Source organism: Pygocentrus nattereri, chromosome 7 (assembly GCF_015220715.1).
Source record: "Pygocentrus nattereri isolate fPygNat1 chromosome 7, fPygNat1.pri, whole genome shotgun sequence".
In the NCBI taxonomy this organism is placed as follows: domain Eukaryota; kingdom Metazoa; phylum Chordata; class Actinopteri; order Characiformes; family Serrasalmidae; genus Pygocentrus; species Pygocentrus nattereri.
Window position 1 is genome coordinate 35,214,615 of NC_051217.1, and position 20,904 is coordinate 35,235,518.

At 42.9% G+C, this 20,904-nt stretch overlaps 1 long non-coding RNA gene across 2 annotated transcripts in view; it reads right to left on the bottom strand.

Moving 5' to 3' along the window:
• Positions 1-356: 356 nt before the first annotated feature.
• LOC119263699 overlaps positions 357-20,904 on the bottom strand; it is a 44,357-nt gene continuing 23,809 nt past the window's right edge. For both annotated transcript variants that reach the window (XR_005130475.1, XR_005130474.1), the window contains 2 exons: positions 5,882-5,959; positions 357-5,312 (listed from right to left, as the gene is read on the bottom strand). This is a non-coding gene — a long non-coding RNA (uncharacterized LOC119263699). The remainder of the gene's footprint in view (positions 5,313-5,881; positions 5,960-20,904) is intronic.

Below are 20,904 nucleotides of genomic sequence, written 5' to 3' on the forward strand. Positions count from 1 at the left end.
GCTAGAACAGTATGACTGGTCTATGTTGTGTTTTGGATACTGGGTGACAAAGTAAACCAGCAACAGACCAGCTAAGACCAGCATGGAATTGTGTGCTGTTTTTAATATGAAAGCATTGCTGTTGACATTTCAACCCAAACCAAAAAAGGGGCCAATCGTCACAGCTTCTCCTTGTTTTTTCCTTCTAAACATCCTGTATTTTCTTTTATTATTTTTCACCTAAACACATAATTGATAGACTTCAGGATCCCTGATTGGTGTTCCTGGCTTTGCACTTCTTTTTTTTTGACATGTTACGTTTTTATGCACACAAAAAACAAATGTAGTGGAGTAAAAAGTAAGATATTTGAGTTTGAAATGTAGTGGAGTGGAAATAAAAAGTCGCCCAAAATGGAAATACTTAAGTACAGTTACACGAAAAAACTACTTAAGCACAGTAACAAATTACATTTACTTAGTTACTGTCCACCACTGGCCCAGCTGAACTTTTAGTAGAAAATGGTGACGTGAAAAGTATGAGATTTTTCTCACACAGTCTACATCTCTATCAGACCGTAAAAGGCCCAATAATACCTTTTAATGAGTCTCACTGAATTCAGATTAATGTCTGCACTACCCATGACAAGAAAGGGTTCTGACTCATGTCTCTCAGGGAGGCAACGTATTTCACTGGAAAAAATGGTTTGCACCTTTCAAGCAATCTTTGTTTGGTTGTTCAGAAAAAGTTGCGTAATCTGAGGCGTGTGGTGTACAAAACCTAAGACACAAACCTAAAAGAGAAAGCACAGTACGATAAGCAGCAAATTATTAAAAAAGCTTTCGGATTACAGGTGCAAAACATTAACTTTTAAATTATGCTTAATGTCAGAGTCGAATAGCGAAGAAAACCTACAAACTGATACAAGCCTTTTAACAGAACACAGAGGATGGTCAGTCAGAGTTTTTAAAATGGTCTTGATTTATAATTTGCTCATTACAGGGATTAAAGCAAAAAAATAAGGCCAAGTCATATTCCCCATCGAAAATTTGTAAAAAAAGAGGCCCCCATATTAGGGCGAGTCCACACCGTCTGGCTTTTTTTTTGTCAAGAAAAGGCAGGAGCTGCATTAGCGGTTTAGAATGGCTGCTTTGTTCCACTGTATGGTAATTTGTTTAAACACTCGAGACCAAAAATATGTATTTGAAAAGCTTTACTATTTCCAGTTTGCTTTTATGTCATGTTAGTGCTGTTTTTAATCTACGAAATAAAACTGATGAGCTTCATATGTCAGAAAAATACAAAAAAGGAGGTAGTGGAGGAAGAGGAGGCTGTAAGCAGGTGCAGTGGCTCTGACTCCAGGAGTCCAGGATGATGATGATGATGTGTATGAGGAGCAAGACAGTAGGAGGAGGAGGAGGAGGTGGCTGTAGCAGGTGCAATGGCTCTGATTCTAGAAGTAGATGATGAAGATGATGATGATGTGTAGAAGGAAGAGGAGGAAGCGTCTGTAGCAGGTGCAGTGGCTCTGACTCCAGGAGTTGAGAATGATGATGATGATGATGATGAAGATGAAGATGAAGATGATGATGATGTGTAGAAGAAAGAGGAGGAAGCGTCTGTAGCAGGTGCAGTGGCTCTGACTCCAGGAGTTGAGAATTATGATGATGATGATGATGATGTGTATGAGGAGGAGGAGGCAGCTGTAGCAGGTGCAATGGCTCACTTCAGGAGTGGAGGACAATGAGGAAGAGGAGGCTCTAGCAGGTACAGTGGCTCTGACTCCAGGAGTCGAGGATGAGAACGAGGAGGAGGTTCTAGTAGGTGCACAAGCCCTATAATGTTCCATTACAGAGCATAACAGGGCTTGTGATAATAACAAATGCTGCAAAACCCATAATGCATAAAGGAATACAACCTCAAAGTAAATAACTAAAACAGTTAACTGACATCTGTGAAGAGGCTGCAGTCATAACCTTGCCATGGTGGGTAGGCTTAAAAAGATACATGCCAACCACGGTACGTGATTAAAGTGAGAGATTTAAAAGAAGAAATTAAATATTAAATTACATTAATTTGCTGACAGTGTTTCAGGCTTAGACAAGAGCTGTTCAAACAGGAATGTTCAGCCTGGTTTTAAAGGTCTAGTGTTAGGGCTCTTTCAATGCGCTTGGTCAACCATTTAATAGCAACTCGAAATGCTGATTCTCAATGCTTAGTCTTTACTGCAGGCAGACTGTAACCGACTATTAGGCAATGTAAGGATTTAAGAGGGGGTGGGGTGGGTGGTGGGGGGGTGATGCCTTCTTTTCTAAAGAGACGGTTACAGTAATCAATCCTGCTAGAAATAAAGTGGGTGGGTTTCTCCAAACCTGTAATCTTGTTGATGTTCTTAAGGTAATAAAATGCTGATTTAGTAACTGCTTTACATACTAGTTCTTTAGCTCTCAAATCCAGATAGGCAGCTAGTCTGTGCCTCCCATTGCTATTTCTCAATAAAATTGTATCTTTATTCAACTGCAGAATGTTTTGTCTCATCCAGTTAGTGATGAGCTCAAGGCACTGACAAAGTGAGTCAAGGGGACCATATTTTTGGGGAGAGGGCCGAGTAGATCTAAGTATCATCTGCACAGCTGTGGTAATACATCACATAGGCTTGTAATATCTGGCCAAGAGGAAGCATGTATAAATTTGAGTGGCCAAGAAACAAACCCTGTGGGACACCACAGGTCACGTCTCATGATTCTTTTTTGACAAAGTAGTTCCTTCATTGCAGATATAAACTGAGATTCCAGCCCAGTTCTCAAGTCTATCTACGAGAATTTTACAGTCATTGACATCAAAGGCAGCAGTGAAATCAAGCAGTGGTAGAACATTTTTTTCCAGAGTCTGTATGTAAACTACTGTCATTAATACACTTAATAAAAGCCAATCTCAGTCCTATGTTAGGCCAGAGTCCTGACAGAAATTTGTCTAGATGGCAATTTAAGTGATTTTTCTGGTGAAAGGTACATTTGAAATAGGTCTGTAATTACTTTACTTCATCTAGAGTCACTCCTAGATTTTTTTAAGAGAGGCTTCACAACTGCAGTTTAATGTATGTAATGTCTTAGGAAAAATGGCATGAGTGAGGTGTTTATTGAGTGAAATACATTCTTTAAAAAGCCTTAAAGCCATGTTTTTACCAGAGGATGTCTGTTGATGTAAGTAGTATGTGATTTGACTGGCTGATTTGTCCCAGGGAAAGGATCTGTGTAATTTCCCCAAATTACCTCAAATATCCTGGATCAAAGCACCAACACAACTGTTTATGTCTGGATTATGCAACAGGCACAAACATGATATGCAGCTAAATGGCATATAGAGGCATATATATTAGGCTGGTCAAATGGGTCCATTTAACACCAAATGCTGGCCATCATGACAGAAAATGCATAACCTTGTGAGAGAAGCTTTTAAGATATTTCATTTTCCTTCTTGTAATTCAGTGATCACTAAAAATGTTGTGGATTTTAGTAGCCTTCTCCTGAACTTGAGGATTAAGGAATTGGGTCAAATAAGCTTCATTTTAGCAATTAGCCTTTCCTTCAGGTCACAAAAGAAAGAAAAAATAGGGAGGGGGCATTTTCTATTGCCCAGTTTTGTTATTATATTACTGTGATGTCAATTTAAATTTGTTTACAATTACTGAGGGAGGGCCGACTTCGGAAAAGTATAGAAGGTAATTGGCACTGAATTATCACTTAGCACAACTACGGACATGACAGATTTGTATTGGTTTAAAATCACGGATCACTCAAATTACAGCGAAGGTAAAACTAATCCAGCTCGAATAGGGCTTAAGATGTGGGTTATGTACTGCGATACTACTAGAGGTACAGCAATCATGCATTTCAGGGCCATTTTCCTTACATTAATGCTACCATTAAAGTTGGAATAGCTCCAGTGTTGGGGTAATTACTCAAAATGTATTCCATTCCATTACTTTTTTCATGCTGTAATGGGATTACGTTGCTTATTACTTCCTGAAAGAAAAGCCATCTGAGCTAATCTGTGCCAAATTACCTCACTACATTGGCAGATAATGTTCCTTGTTTCAAACATTATTTCTTAAAATGGGCTAAATTTGGTCAACAGAGTGAGAATTTCACTAAATACACGATCTAACAAATTGTTGCCCGAATTTCTCTGGAAATTTTAGTTTAGTTATGGTGTGTATTCTAAGGCCACCTGTTTAAGAACTTCTGAAAGTTTATCTTTAAATAGGCCTGGAGTCTGGTTCCTCAGTGCATCATCTGGTGTAAAGTTGCACATTATTGCTCTCAAATTTGTTACAAGTGTATAGAGAAAAGAAACGAGTAAGAAAAATGTTTTTCAGGGTTGACCTCTTTGGAAAAATACATAACAGAAAGAAAGAATAGGATATTCCTGCGCTTGAGCACATTCTAAATGTGTAAAGCATCACCAGATAGCCATTTAGCATTATTGTAGGCTAAATAGGCCTAAACTGGAGCCTGTATTTAGTGTTTCAGTGAGAGTTCAGTGAGTGACTTAAAGGAATGAATGGACTAGAGTGAATAAATTCCTAGTTAAAAATACATGCAACCATTTACATAAACATTACGTGTATCACATTTTTGTGGACTACAGAACCAGCAGAGCCATTAGACAGTGAGACAGTCTCACTGTGCTCTCACAGACAGTTACAGTGCTCATAATCACATATGACAAATGTCTGAAATATGACAGTCGTTTTCAGTTGTGACTAATGCAGATGGAAGTCAGCTATACACAACTGTGTGCAAGTAGCATGTCTTTTGCTGATGAAATCTATGGACTTCAAACACTACCTCACTACCCCAGAGAAACTACTGAAGATTAGTGGCTCGGAGCAACCACAGGGGACCAGCACAGGAAATAAATACACACACACACACACACACACACACACACACACACACACACACACACACACACACACACGTCTTCTAAACCGCTTCTCTTTCCGGGTTGCAGGAGGGAGCTGGAGCCTATCCCAGCTGTCATCGTGCAGAAGGCAGGATACACCCTAGACAGGTCACCAGTCCATCACAGGGCACAACTTAAATAACTACACATAAGTTTTTGGGAAAACCTTTATTTATTTGTGAAGAAAAAAGTATATATCAGCCGATATGTCAGACTGTCAAATCCTCAACTATCAAAATCTGTATAATCTTAAAAATCCTATATCGGTTGGCCTGTAGTCCAGGAAGGAGAACCCCAGAGCAGTGAAGTGGTCCAAACCCATTAGATTGGTCCCCTAGGTGGGCAGCATGAAAGCAAAAGCTGGGTTCTGAAATTAAGTTTGTGTAGAGGGACACAACTTAATTAATTAGGTCAAGGTCTCTTTACACAGCACTTAAATGAGCACTGAATTATAAGCTGCACTTATTTTATTGTACTTCACTCTGTATTGTAGTTTATTGTATTGTATTGTATCTTATTGTTATTGTATTGCATTGAATGGCACAGAGTTCTGCGTTCAACTCTGTTTCTTTTTCTCTTGGTGTCTGCAGTGACATTTTGTTTCTAGCAGTATCTGAGCTCAGGACTGTCTTTTTCTCTAAGCTATCGGTAACTAGCAAAGATACTTTCTCTAGATTGACAAAGCACTTCTTGTAAGTCGCTCTGGATAAGAGCGTCTGCTAAATGCTGTAAATGTAAGGTTCGTGGGCAGTGGCCTGAAAAACTGTTTGTAGGTGTCAACATTCAGGAGAGACACACTGGAGCCTGTGTTGCGCCGTAAAGGGATGCACACATCTTTATGACTGTAATTGATTTGAAGGCTACTACAGTGTGGATAACTACAGTTGCAGGATGAAGTGTCTGGCCATCTGACCCAGCTGGAAAAAAGCAACATACCTGAAGAAAATGATTCAGCTTACTACAGCTGTCGCATGTCTGTCCACAAGCTTAACATGTCTGAGCTCTTGGTAGCATCTGCGGAGGAGTACAGTCAGTTACTTCCATTGATTACAACTTTCTCATTATTGGTGATGTTAACATCCACATAGATATTATCATGGATAGTAATGCCAAAGAATTTTTGGGCATTTAGTGTCTCGCAGCCTCACCACCAAGGCCACTCTGAATCTGGACATTTCTAAAGGTCTCAACATTTCTGCTGTTATGGTTGTGGATGTTAATCATTTCACTGATGTTTTTTGTGCTACTTATTGCTCCAGATGTTCAAGCTGTGGGCTAAATCTCCTTCTCCCTGTGGAGAGTCTGAATAGACTGAATGCTATAAACTCTTAATGCTGCTTTTGTCAGATTTTCTCAGTTATTTCAAGCATGTTTTTGAAACATTTTTAGTCCAGTTTTGTAGATCTCACCCCATAGGACTGCGGTCTTGTATGATTGGAAATAACTTCTAGGGGACGTTGCCAAGATGGCCATCAGGGACGGATTTTCCTGTAAGGACTCGGGAAAAGTAATACTACAATAGAGAGGCTGGAATCCTTTCAATCACTTCAAAAGATGCAGCTGTTTAAAATGATTTCCTCTTAAAAAGCTTCTGCTTGCATATTACATCCTCAAAGAACTGTTATCAGAAACAATCATCAGGCAGGGTCGTCTACGCGGCTATCAGGGCTACATCTCTACACCATTCAAAGAGGGCATGAAGTTTTACAGAGAGTGAGAATGATGATCAAAATGATCCACAAAGAGACAGGAGTGAGTGGACTTCCAGCGCTAGTACAGCAACCGAGACCCCAATGCATTATGAAAGCACCCTACAATTAGCCCACTTTATCCTCCAAAAATTATTACATTTTTTAGAAATATTACATCTTTATTCTCGCAATATTATATATGAATTTTTATTATGAGTTTTTTCTTGAAATATTACTATTTTATTTTCTAAGTCTACTATATTAATTTTATTAACAGTGGCCCTAAAATGCTGTCATAATATATCACAACTTCCTAAAACAGCAGTAATTAAACCTAATCTTTATCCCTGCAAGCTATCAAAGATTCTCACGAAAGCTCAGGACTGGATCTTAAAGTTATTGCCCCCTTGGCACAAATATTTGGTGGGCACCTATATGGCTACCTTGTTTGGGGGTCAGTGATTTTTTTTTAGATATCACAGGAAGATAAATTAAGGCATATGCATACAAACCAGAGTTGGGCACATCACCACTATAAGTGAAGTTTTTTTCCAGTCAACAAAACAACTGCAAGATTACACACACATTAACAAGAGCACACATCATACACCTAACAATTAACGCATCATTTCGCTATAAAATATAGGTCCACTCTTCACAAGTAACGCATTTACCCCTTGAAGATGACAGCTCTTCAAAGATGTACATTACAAAGAAGAGGAAAACACCAGCAAACTTAAACACCCAAACCTTTAACCCTACTAAGCTAAAGCATACTGACACCAAACAAGTTTCACTTCTATCTTTCTTTTTAAGTAGATAGTTTAGATGTAGATGGCAGCTTTTCAACTCGTGCTGGCATTTTTGAGTCCAATGTGCCGACAAGAGCCATAAGAGGAGGTGTGAGAATGGTGCCCAAAGCAAGTGCAGCCATGAGAGGTCTTACACCAGGGTCAAAGGTGCAGTGCCCTCTCTACGGAGCAGGAGGTGAGGTTCAAGAAGTGGTGCTAGGGGCTTTGGTACTGTCCTCACACTGACCCTCGCAGCCCTTATTGGTACTTGGGCACCAATAAAGGCCTGAACTAAAAGGAACTCACTGAACTCACACAAGCTCTCGCGTTTTCCTGTTACTAGGAGCTGCTGTTGCTGCTGAAACAGTGAAAAAGCAGCAGGTAGACATGTTTAAGAGTGCATCATGGACTTAAAAATGTGATCAGTTGGTATTTTTAGAGTTTGTAAATGTACATAAACTCGATTGTGCCTTAAACTCCACACGTGAGAGACTCTTCACCATTTTTCTCTGTTTACTAGCTGTATGTTCTTCTTTCGTGCTCTCAGTTTTATTGGCTGTTGCAAGAATCTGTTCACAGTCACTGATCAGTTTACACTAGATCATGCTCAGAATTGGGTTGAAAATATTAAACATGTTTGATAAACTCAGAATGGTTTAAAACACGATCCAGAGGCTGTAAATCTGAGTCTGTGCCACTCACACACGACTCGATTCTCTCTCTCCAACTGTCAATTCTGACTGACCCAAAAATCTGCAGACTAGAGCCGACCAGCTCAGACTCAGCCAGACTGAGAATCAGGGCTAAAATCAGGGTAAAATTTATGTAGTGTAACTCCGCTCTTAGGGACCTGACACAATTCGCCTTGGAAATCAAATCCTCATTTTTGTCAAAGTTTCAGGTCTTTATTTTACACGTCCTCCATCAAGCTAACAATTCTGTAAATATTAGTTTGGTACAAAAAAAAGTGATTGGAGGAGAAAAAGAAGAGGGTGTGTAGAAAATGTGGAGAGCGTTAAAATTTCAATCGGCTATAAAATTGAAAATGTGTAAAACCCTGCAGGGGCTAGGACTTCTGGGCATGTGCTCATAAAACCCATGGGATCATGTGGACCTGGATAAAACACACAAAGCCGCTCGTGGTAAAGCGTAATTTAAGCTTAGTACAAACTTTTTCAAACCAAATTCTATTATCATCATTATTATTATTATTATTATTTAACTAATCTTGACTGCAAGTGGCTTGGTGTGTCTTGGCCTTGTTTGTTATTAAATCCATGAGAAATTAAAACCATGAGAAATGCACTTTTCAGACGGTCCCTTACAGCGCCAGTGACCTGTTTCTGACAGTGAAATGTATCTGGTGCAGGGTTGATCATTTTGGATGTTTATTTCATGCGAAATCAAAGAAAGAAAGTTGAATATTTAATAATAAATGCCAAGTATAATTCAACTTTACAGAGAAAAACGTCTGGCTTTTGTGATTATAGTTACTGAAAGGTGAATGAAGTTGAACCTGTAATGATGTGGTCATCCTTTCCAATGACAAAAACTAATGTGTCATCTACCTGCGTTAACAGCAGTTCCAGCTCCCCTCTTTGTTAAATTTACAGTGACAGTAAACTGGGGTTAAAAAGTTAAATGGTGTACTAGCGTGCTGAGCCGATGGGTGAGTCATGTCTCGGTGTCTGCATGCTTCTGAGCTGTTTGGTACACTGAGGTTAATTTGCTGCCACAGTACTCCCTTTCAGCGGCTTCTGTTCAGTCTGCTAAGTTTCCTGCCCTCCACCTACAGTCTCAAAGCTATAAAATGAAAAAAAAGCTCTTTTCTGATTTTAATTTTTAAAACAAACATACACACTCAACTAACTTTCATTTTAATTCAAAGTTATTTTGACACATTTCATTCATGTTCTTGAAAATACTGAAAATAGGCAGAATACAGACACTGGTAAAATGTAAATTTGGGTACTAATAGATCTTAATGCTGCATTTGACACTGTAAATCATTAAATACTTTTAGACAGGTTAGAAAATTGGGAAGGACTACCTGAAACAGTCCTTAATTGAAGTCATGAATCTGATACGGTGTCCTTGACATGTGGAAATCTCCAGGAATCAGGAACCTCCTAAAGCTACCATCCATCCATCCATCCATCCATCCATCCATCCATCCATCCATCCATCCATCCATCCATCATCTTCTCCGGGGTTTGGGTCGCGGGGGCAGCATCCTAAGCAATGAGGCCCAGACCTCCCTTTCCCCAGCCACTTCCACTAGCTCTCCAAGGGGATTCCGAGGCGCTCCCTGGCCAGCTGGGCAATATATTCACGCCAGCGTCTCCTGGGTCTTCCCCGGGGTCTCGTCCCAGGTGAACTTGCCTGTGACACCTCCTGAGGGAGGCGTCCAGGAGGCATCCTAACCAGATGTCCGAACCACCTCAGCTGGCTCCTCTTGACGTGGAGATGCAGCGGCTCTACTCCAAGTCCTTCCCGGATGACCGAACTTCTCAACCTATCTCTAAGGGAGAGTCCAGACACCCTGCAGAGGAAACTCATTTCGGCCACTTGTATTCGTGATCTTATTCTTTCGGTCATTACCCAAAGCTCATGGCCAGAGGTGAGGGTGGGAATGTAGATCGACCGGTAAATCGAGAGCCTTACCTTATGGCTCAGCTCTTTCTTTGCCACAACAGACCAGTAAAGAGCCCGCATCACTACTGACCCAGCACCAATCTGCCTGTCAATCTCCCGCTCCCTTTTACCATCACTCGTGAACAAGACCCCGAGATACTTAAACTCTTCCACTTGAGGCAAGAGCTTATCCCCGACCCAGAGAGGGCCACCGTTTTCTGCCTGAGAACCATGGCCTCAGATTTGGAGGTACTGATTCTCATCCTGGCCGCTTCACACTTGGCTGCAAACCGATCCAGTGAAAGCTGAAGTTCACAGCCTGATGTCCCCAATAGGACCACATCATCTGCAAACAGCAGTGACGTGACTTTGAGGTCACCTAACTGGACACCCTCCATCCCCTGACTACGCCTAGAAATTCTGAATATGTATATATGAACATGAAAATTATGAATAGAATCGGTGACAAAGGGCAGCCCTGACGGAGAGCCATGTACCCTGTACTCCCGAAGCACCTCCCACAGAATACCCAAGGGACCACAGTCGAATCCCTTCTCCAAATCCACAAAGCACATGTGGACTGGTTGGGCAAACTCCCATGAACCCTCCAGAATCCTGGAGAGGGTGAAGATTCGGTCCAGTGTTCTCCTAAAGCTACCTTTAGTTCAAATACTAGAGAACAATATTGATTCCCATAGCTATGCAGATGATACTTCTCTCTGGCTCTCAACGAAGGCAGTCGCACTTTCCTCCTCTCCTCTCCCTTATCTCTCCTGCTTTGCTTCTGTGTCTAGTCTATTGTCTGAGCTCTTTACTGAGAGACTCTCTCCGCGCTGTTCTTCAAACCTAAAATATGGATTTGATTAAATGGTCTCTCGGCGCAACTGACACCATCTTCTCGATGAGAAGTTCTGGTTCGGGGGAACCAGCCTGTCCTGCCGGAACATTTGCAGCTGGCTACATGATGGACGCATGGGAGAGCTGGCGTGTCGTGTGTCTGGCGGCTCTCTCCGTGGAGGATATTGAGGACGTCTACCTATTTGGAACCATGATCGCAGGTGCTTTGCTGATTGGATTGGGCATTGCCCTGGTGTATCGCAAAATTCGCAAAATGGGGGCAGCTGTCCACGGCCCCTTGAAGCTGCCCGACATGATTGACGTGGTGGGCAGAGCTGTCAACACTCAGACTTTGACTGTAAGTCGTACCCTGGATAACATCGTGGAGAAGTTAGCGGCTTTGCAAAGGAAAATGGATCGTTGGAGTGACCACAATGGACTTGGTGAGCTACCATAAAAAATACGGCTACTCGCTCGAAGCCTGGAAACCTTCTTATCTGCTTTCAGCTCCCCGTATCAGCGCGGGCCTTGGCCTTGGCTGGTACATCATATCTCCTCCAGAGGAACACTGCTGCGAGACCCTCTCTTATCCTCCTCCCCCACTTCCCTGGATCTGCTGATTGTTGACTCTGCCTGGGCCCGATCAAGGTTGTCTCCATGGCGTTTGCTGTGTTATCGCCATTCCACCCTGCGAACTGTGAGATACCTGGACTGGGATGCCGAGCAGGGCGCCTTCTTCAGGCCCTTATCCGCCCCCCCCCCCCCCTGTCCACTCCCCCCTCCCCTCCCTCCTACCCCCTCCCCCTTCCAACACCTTCGCCGCTTTTACCCCCCTGGTATGGTATGACGGGTCTGTTGATCAGCGCTGGATTCATGGCTGCAGATCCGGATGGCCGCTTACTACGCTGGGTTTGTCTGCACCCCCCGCCCCCATCCCCATCGCAAGTCATGGACTTTGTGTGTGTGGAACTGTGTGCTAATGCTGAGGTGTTTTTTTCTCTGTTCCTAGACTGAGTTCCCTTATGAACCCTTAGGGGGGGTTTTTTTGTCTCCTCCCTTACCCAATGTATTCTGTTTCTCTGTTTCCATGCCGTCTTCCTGTCCTGTCTCCCCCCTTGTCATATTGTATGTGCTCGGACGGGTTGATCAAATTTCGCTGGTTACTATGTGACAATAAAGGCTTCATTCATCATCATCATCATCATCATACATGGAAATGCTTCCTCACCAAATAATTACAGCCCAGTAGACTCACTGAGTGCATTTACTTGCACACAATAGAGGATCATAATCGGATTTCTGCAGCTATCTGACAATTCAAATGTTCAAGTAAACACCATATATGTATGTTCTTCTTTCGTGCTCTGTTTTCATTGACTGTTGCAAGAATCTGTTCAGAGTCACTGATCAGTTTACACTAGATTATGCTCAGAATTGGGTTGAAAATTTTAAACGTTTGATAAACTCAGACTGGTTTAAAACACAATCCAGAGGCTGTAAATCTGAGTCTGTGCCACTCACACACGACTCGATTCTCTCTCTCCAACTGTCGACTCTGACTGACCCAAAAATCTGCAGACAAGAGTTGACCGCCAGACTGAGAATCAGGGCTAAAATCAGGGTAAAAGTCAGGTAGTGTAACCATGTAGTGTAAAATTAGTGCACATCTTGATTCCAGTGCAACAAAAAAAATAGAGCCATGTCCAAAATCTTGATGTTCTAATAGCCTTAGATCTCACCTTCACTACTGTGAAATAATATTTTTTTCTTAAGTTATTTTATTATCTATTCTTAAGTTAGTGCACTCTATCACAAACACACCACATAGCACTATATCTTATCCTACCTCTAATTAATGTGCAATATCTGCTGCTGATAGACTGGTACAAGTGCAATACATACACAAGCTATTTTTATTTTTCATAATTTTCTGCTAACAGACGCCTTGCTTATTTATTTATTTCTATAGTATATCTTATATTTTGTATTTTGTATGATGCACATCTTTGTCTACTTAGTGCTCTTTATCTGCTTACTGTGTATTCTGCTGTAACAATGCAAATTTCCCCCAGTGGGATAATAAAAGTCTATCTTAAACTTTTTTCCTGTTTCCCAAATGTCTGACTGATCATATTACTGGCCACTGTAAGTCCTAGCCGATGAATGTTCTGGAGTCAGCATAGTGGTGTCTGAAAATGTGTGCAATTTGGGTGGGGGTTACCAGGTAAAACGTGTAGGACTTTTCCCAAATGTGTGGGTTTTTCCCAGTCAGATTGGGAAATCAAGGGCTGATCATATAATCAGTAAACATTAGCTGACAGAGTGCTTTTGAAAAGAGATGATAGAAAAATTGCGCCTAAAGAAAAAGGAGAAGTGCTGTAAGAAGTATGGTATTCCAGAGAGTTGGAGTCAAGAGCTGGGTATTTTTGCTTGGTGGACTATTCTCAGTCCAGCAGTGACACTGAGGGGTTTAAAAACTCCAACAGCACTGCTGTGTCTGATCCACTCAGACAGGCACAACACACACTAACACACCACCACCACATCACTGTTACAGTGCTGCAGTGCTGAGAATGCGGAGCTGATCAAATGGACAATGAGCATAGAAACAAGGAGGTGGTCATAATGTTATGCCTGATCGGTGTACCTTTTAGCATACATTTATTTTTGTTTATAAACAGTTATACACTTTTACTGCCACTATTTTGATTTAGACATGTTTATTTTGAAAATCCACAGGGAGGAACCAATCTTTACGTTAGTTTCCGTCCGGTCAATTAAGAAGCTCGGAGGTGCAAAGTGATGTAACTTGTTGTACCCATGTGCTAAGTTAAGAAGTCTCAATATAAGAACATTAAGTTCCCATTTCTCTTCTCAAGCTCAGGTCAGCCAGCGAGGTATGTTTGTTAACCTTTCGTCATTTTTGTGTATTTATTTTCCTGCTTTGTACCTGGTCGTAATTCGTGCGTTATGTTATGTTCATTCTTAGTTCGACAGTGGCACACTTGCAAAGCGAACACATTTGCAAGGCGACACAGTTGTAAAGGTGATATCATGGATGTATCAAGAATATAAATAAACATCCACAACAAGTCACAATAAAACATCATTTGAGCCATCTGTAAAAGAACTCTTTATTGACTACAAGAGAAGAGGAGTGATAGTCGAACTCGAGCCTGCACGATTCACTGCCACCTGGTGGTGACATCTTGTCATTGCATCAATCAGCAACAAGTCACTGCAGTTTATGGACACACAAATTCGTCAGTTTCTTCATGAAGACGTCCAGAAGCCAGACATTAAAGTCTATGTGTGGAAGTGCGACACAAAGGTGGAGAAACTATAAGGAGCTGTGTGAAGCCTAAAACCAACAGTGAGACAAGGTAACAAAGTGGGAATTAATGCAAGGATGGTTTGAAGGTTATAATAAAGAAGACAAATCTAAGACACAAGTGCAAATATATTTCGTCAGTAATAAAAATGTCATTAACAAGTGAGCAAGTTAAAGTCAATGCAGAACAAGCTGCATCGTCAGAGCAAGAGGATAAAACAAGTTTAGAAGAAGCAGTGCAGAGAGAGCCTCGTAGAAGTGAAAGACCTGCACATTGTCAGAAAAAGGAAAAGAATTCCACAAAGACAAGTTAAAAGGGATGCAAGTTCGCTTTGACAGCATTTATGAAAGATGGAAGGCATTAACTAAAGTTGCTAAAATATCTGTCATTAAGAAAGATCCAAATGACATTCTACAAGAGCACATGATCACTGTACAAAAGGAATTAGGAGAACTGAATGCTGTTTATGATCAATATAGGACAGTGTGCAGCCCACCTCAAAGGCTGCACTACAGATCATGGCTGAACAAGAAGAGCATAGAGAAAAACTCCAAAGGCTTGAAGAGGAGGATAAACGCATAATCGCAGAACAAGAAACAGTTGCATTATCTCAACGCCTCCAAGAGGAAAGGGAAGAGACTGAACGCAAAATAAAAAGGGAACAATATAAAGCCGCTGTGGTGAGGAAACAACAAGAGGAAAGTGCACAAAGGAAAAGGTCAGTGGAGGATTTGAAAAGAGAAATTGAACATCTTGAAAACCTGAAAAGCCTCAATGCTGCTAAAGCAAAGCTGCATGTGTCACGCAGTCAACAGGGAAGTCGGACTCCACTTCCCAGAATGCTAGGGAGGATCACGTGATCTTCCCCCACACCTGTCAGCGATCACAGTCGCCGGAATTCTAATGTTGTGCACCTGTTTCTCTCTTTATAAGCTGGGACTTTACTTGGACTCTTTGCGAGGTATTGTTCCATGCAATTACTGAGCGGTATAACTATAGTATATTTCCTGTGTATCGACTTCTCGCTACTCCTGACCCGGTTTTGTGTATTGTCTTGCCCTTGTGTACCTCTGCCTGCCTGGACTGAATTGTGTCACGACTTTGGATTGGACTCGGATATATGTTTTCTCCCTCTGGGGATTCTCCTGATTACCTCCGGTAATAAATCTCTTCCCCTTTTACCTGCGAGCGTCTGCGATTCTGTTCATACGTTACAGAATACCTCGCCTACCATGCAGACGGCGGAAGGGGAGGTTTTTCGAAGGGCACTTACGGAACAGGGTCAACTTCTGGGACATCATCAGCAGGTTCTCTCAGGAGTAACGAGTTCACTGGAGTCCCTAACTAACCAACAAGCAGTACAGCAAGCTCAGTTGGTACAGCTTGTAGACAGCATCAAGGAAATGACCAGCCAGCTTCGGGGAATGCAGCCGACAGATTCGACACTCAGGACGGCTCCTGTTAACCCAGTGACAACGCCGACCCTAACAACGTTTCCGGTTAGTAAACCCGATAAATTCACAGGCAATCCTGATCTATGCAGAGGTTTTTTGTTGCAATGCTCAGTTTTCTTTGACAATTCGCCAGTAGGGTCAGACCAAGCTAAGATTTCTTTCGTGGTGTCCCGATTATCAGAAAAGGCATTAGAATGGGCTACAGCTAGCTGGCCTGCCTTCAATGGATGGACGTATGAGCGTTTTTTGAAGGAGTTTAAACTAGTTTTTGATCACCCCTATGAGGGAAAAGTAAGCGGAGAACTGTTAACCCAACTACGTCAGGGCCCACGCTCGGTAGTGGAATACGCGCTGGAATTCAGAACACTCGCAGCCAGTAGCGGTTGGAATGAGACGGCCCTTCTAGTAATGTTTAGACACGGACTGAACCCGGAAGTTCTCAATGAGCTTGCCAGTAAGGATGATGGATTGAGTTTAGATCAACTGATATCACTGGCCATCAAGCTAGATCATTTAATGAACTCCAGAAGGAAGAAGGGAAGCGCACGAGGCCCACGAAACATATCACACCCTGTTAGGGTTCCAAGGGACGTTGAGATTCCGGAACCCATGGTATGTGAATCATCCCGGTTGTCAGAGGAAGAGAGGCAACACCGTTTTTCCCAGCAGTTGTGTTTTTTTTGTGGACAACCTGGTCACCGCATCAGAGACTGTCGCAAGAGAACCTCTCAAAATAAGGCACCAACCCCAGGAAAGCATGTGGAGTTCACTCCGCGTGCTAACGTGGTGAGTATTCCCACGAAGGGGCTGGTTTCTAAATCTGTACTGCTACCTGTTAGGTTGTGCCTTCACCCCAAGGTTGTTGTCGTTTCAGCACTAATCGACTCTGGAGCCGAGGGGAACTTCATACATGCTCAGATAGTGGAGAAGCTACGCATCCCTGTCAAGAACCTCCGGAATTCATTAGAAGTTACTGCATTAGATGGAGATCCTGTGGGATTTCAGCCAATCACCCATGTCACCATCCCTATTGAAACACACGCTAGTGCTTTGCATTCTGAGAAGTTGTCTTTCCTAATCCTAGATCAAACTGACTTTGACGTGATCCTTGGGCTTCCGTGGTTAGAAAGACATAACCCGACCATTTCTTGGACTGATCGTACTGTTACACAATGGTCGGATTACTGTTTCAAAAATTGTCTTAAGAATTCATCTATCGCCATTAGATCAACCACTATTGAAAGCCCAGACACTGAGTCTCCCTTCAAAATCCCACAAGAATATCTAGATTTAAAGGAGGTGTTTAGTAAGAAGAATGCCACTAAATTACCAGCCCACAGACCCTATGATTGTGCTATAGACTTGATTTCAGAACCCATACTGCCCAAAGCCAGAGTATATCCCCTAACACAAGAGGAACAGAAGGCCCTGGACAGTTATATTAATGAAGCCTTAGATCAGGGCTTTATTCGCCCTTCCACCTCTCCCATAGCCTCTAGTTTCTTTTTTATAAAGAAGAAGGATGGAGGGCTTAGACCGTGTATTGATTACAGGGCTCTTAATCAAATTTCCAAGGCATATCCATATCCTTTACCCCTGGTCCCGGTAGCACTGGAACAACTGCAAGGGGCCCAATACTTCGCCAAATTAGATCTCCGCAGCGCGTATAATTTAATTCGGATTAAGGAAGGAGATGAATGGAAAACCGCATTTTTGACCACCAGGGGGCATTATGAATATTTAGTTATGCCTTTCGGGCTCTCTGTCTCCCCCTCTGTGTTCCAGGTGTTCATTAATGATGTACTGCGAGACATGTTGGGAAAATTTGTAATCGCGTATCTTGATGACATCCTGGTGTATTCACCTTCCTTTGACAAACATATCCATCACGTTAGAGAGGTGCTTATGAGACTACTACAGAATAACTTATATCTAAAAGGTGAAAAATGTGAATTTCATTTGCGCTCAGTTGTCTTTTTGGGGTATATCATTAGTCAACAGGGGATAGTTATGGACGATCATAAGGTAGAGGCAGTACTAGATTGGCCACAACCAACATCCGTAAAAGAGTTGCAGAAGTTTTTGGGTTTTGCTAATTTCTATCGTCGCTTCGTTAGAAATTTCAGTGGTATTGCGGCTCCATTGACTTCATTACTGAAAGGGAACCCTAAGAGACTCAATTGGAATGCTCAAGCAGAAAGAGCCTTCCAAGACTTGAAGAAAGCTTTCACCCAAGCCCCGATACTGGCTCATCCTGATCCTAAGCTGCCTTTTGTAGTAGAAGTAGATGCGTCTGAAACCGGGGTGGGAGCAGTTCTGTCGCAACGGACCGGGTCTCCCATTAAACTACACCCCATAGCATTTTTTTCGCATAAACTATCACAGACAGAAAGAAATTATGGAATAGGAGATAGAGAATTGTTGGCTATCAAATTAGCTCTTGAGGAATGGCGACATTGGCTGGAGGGCGCCAATCATCCGTTCACTGTACTTACGGATCATAAGAATTTAGAATATCTCCGGACAGCTAAGAGGCTCAATGCCAGACAGGCCAGGTGGTCTTTGTTTTTCTCTCGCTTTCAATTTAGTATCACCTACAGACCCGGAAGTCGCAACACCAAGGCAGATGCATTGTCCCGGAAATTTCACACCCAAATCAACCATGAGCAAGACGAGGATCCTCACCCAATTCTTCCCCCCGAGGTAAAGATATCCTCCATTCGTTGGAGAATAGACGAGGAGATTGAGAAAGCTCTCCCCAGCATTCGCATACCTGAACAGTGTCCACCAGAGAAGTTGTATGTACCCCCTGCCTTCAGAACTGCACTTATCACCTGGGCACATTCGTCATTAACATCAGGGCACCCAGGTGAAACACGCACCCAACAACTCCTTATTAATAGATATTGGTGGGAGGACATGATCAAAGATGTACATAATTTTGTAGCCTCATGTTCCATTTGTGCCCAATGCAAGACACCTAAAGTACTGCCAGCGGGGCGACTTCTACCCCTACCAGTTCCCAACCGGCCATGGTCACACATCGCTGTCGATTTCGTAACAGACTTGCCAGTCTCACAGACATTCACTACCATAATGACGATAATTGACAGATTCTCGAAGGGAGTCAGGTTTGTGACATTCAAAACCCTTCCCAGTGCCTTTCAGACAGCAGAAGCCCTATTTCAAGTGGTCTTCCGGGTGTATGGAATTCCGGAAGATATCATCTCCGACAGAGGACCCCAATTCACGTCTCAGGTATGGGCAGCGTTTTTTGAACATTTGGGGGTCTCAATCAGTCTGTCTTCAGGTTACCATCCCGAATCGAATGGACAATGTGAAAGAGCTAATCAGGAACTAGGGAAGTTCTTGCGGCTCTTCTGCCATGAAAATCCCAGAGACTGGTCACGCTATTTAATCTGGGCAGAAATAGCACAAAACTCCCTCATTAGCTCTACGACCGGTATAACCCCTTTTCAGTGTATCCTAGGCTATCAGCCACCTGTTGCACCCTGGACAGGGGTCCGAACCGATGTTCCGGCGGTAGATGAATGGATGAAAAGGAGTGAGCAGGTATGGGAACAAACACACTGCAGAATAGAAGAGGCTATTCGTCGGCAAAAGGTACAGTCGGATAAACACAGGGGTCCAACACCCACCTACAATCCAGGAGATCGAGTGTGGTTATCCACCAAGAACTTCAGACGTCCTGAGGGGACTTGTAAAAAATTATCTCCCAAATACACTGGACCTTTCAAAATCTTGAAGAGAATCAATGACGTTACTTATAAGCTAGACTTACCCCCAAGGTTTCGTTCATCTAATTCTTTCCATGTTTCTCTACTCAAATCTGTGGTTACAGGACCATTGGACGAGGCGACACCAGATACTACGCCACCGCCACCAGAGTGGATGGAAGGAACGCCGGTATACGCTGTCCGGAGACTGCTAGATTCCCACAGGCATGGTGGACTATTGCAGTACCTCGTGGACTGGGAAGGCTATGGTCCAGAGGAAAGGTCTTGGGTACCGGCTAAAGATGTGCTGGATCTGGGTCTCATCCGGGACTTTCACAGTCAGCACCCGGAGAGACCGGCCCCACGTCCACGAGGCCGCCCATGCAAGGGACTCTCCTGCTCCCAGCCAGCCCGTCTGGGGTCTGGGATGCGAGGATCGCAGTCGTTCCGGCATTCTGGCGACTCCGGCCTGGTTCCTGGTGGTGGTCGGTGTGGTCGTCCTGGTCGTCCCCGTGGTCAGGTCCGTCAGGACTCTTTGGGGGGGGGGTACTGTCACGCAGTCAACGGGGAAGTCGGACTCCACTTCCCAGAATGCTAGGGAGGATCACGTGATCTTCCCCCACACCTGTCAGCGATCACAGTCGCCGGAATTCTAATGTTGTGCACCTGTTTCTCTCTTTATAAGCTGGGACTTTACTTGGACTCTTTGCGAGGTATTGTTCCATGCAATTACTGAGCGGTATAACTATAGTATATTTCCTGTGTATCGACTTCTCGCTACTCCTGACCCGGTTTTGTGTATTGTCTTGCCCTTGTGTACCTCTGCCTGCCTGGACTGAATTGTGTCACGACTTTGGATTGGACTCGGATATATGTTTTCTCCCTCTGGGGATTCTCCTGATTACCTCCGGTAATAAATCTCTTCCCCTTTTACCTGCGAGCGTCTGCGATTCTGTTCATACGTTACAGCATGTTTATGATGAAAGATACCTTTCAGTTATCCAAGAACCTGTAACACAGACATTTGAACCTGCAAATGTACACGTGGCAGGCACTATTAAGGCTAATCCTCAGCACCCAAAACCAAGAGAGCAACCAACTGTGATTCAAGAAAATACAGGTGAGCTTGTGAGAGTTTTGGCAGAAGCTATGTCAGCCAATAGACTACCTATCCCAGAGCCTACAGTATTTAGTGGGGATCCACTTAAGTTTAAGCATTGGAAATCATCCTTTCAGACTTTAGTAGAGAGAAAGAATATCCCAACTGCAGAAAAGATATACTTTCTACAGAAATATGTTGGTGGACCTGTAAGAGAAGCCTTGGAAGGCTATTTCTTAATCAGCTCTGAAGATTCAAATGATTCAGCGTGGAATATGCTTAATGAACGTTATGGTGAGTCTTTTGTCATTGCTAAAGCCTTTAGAGACAAGCTGCATGCTTGGCCAAAGATTACAGGAAAGGACAGTACAGATCTGAGAAGGT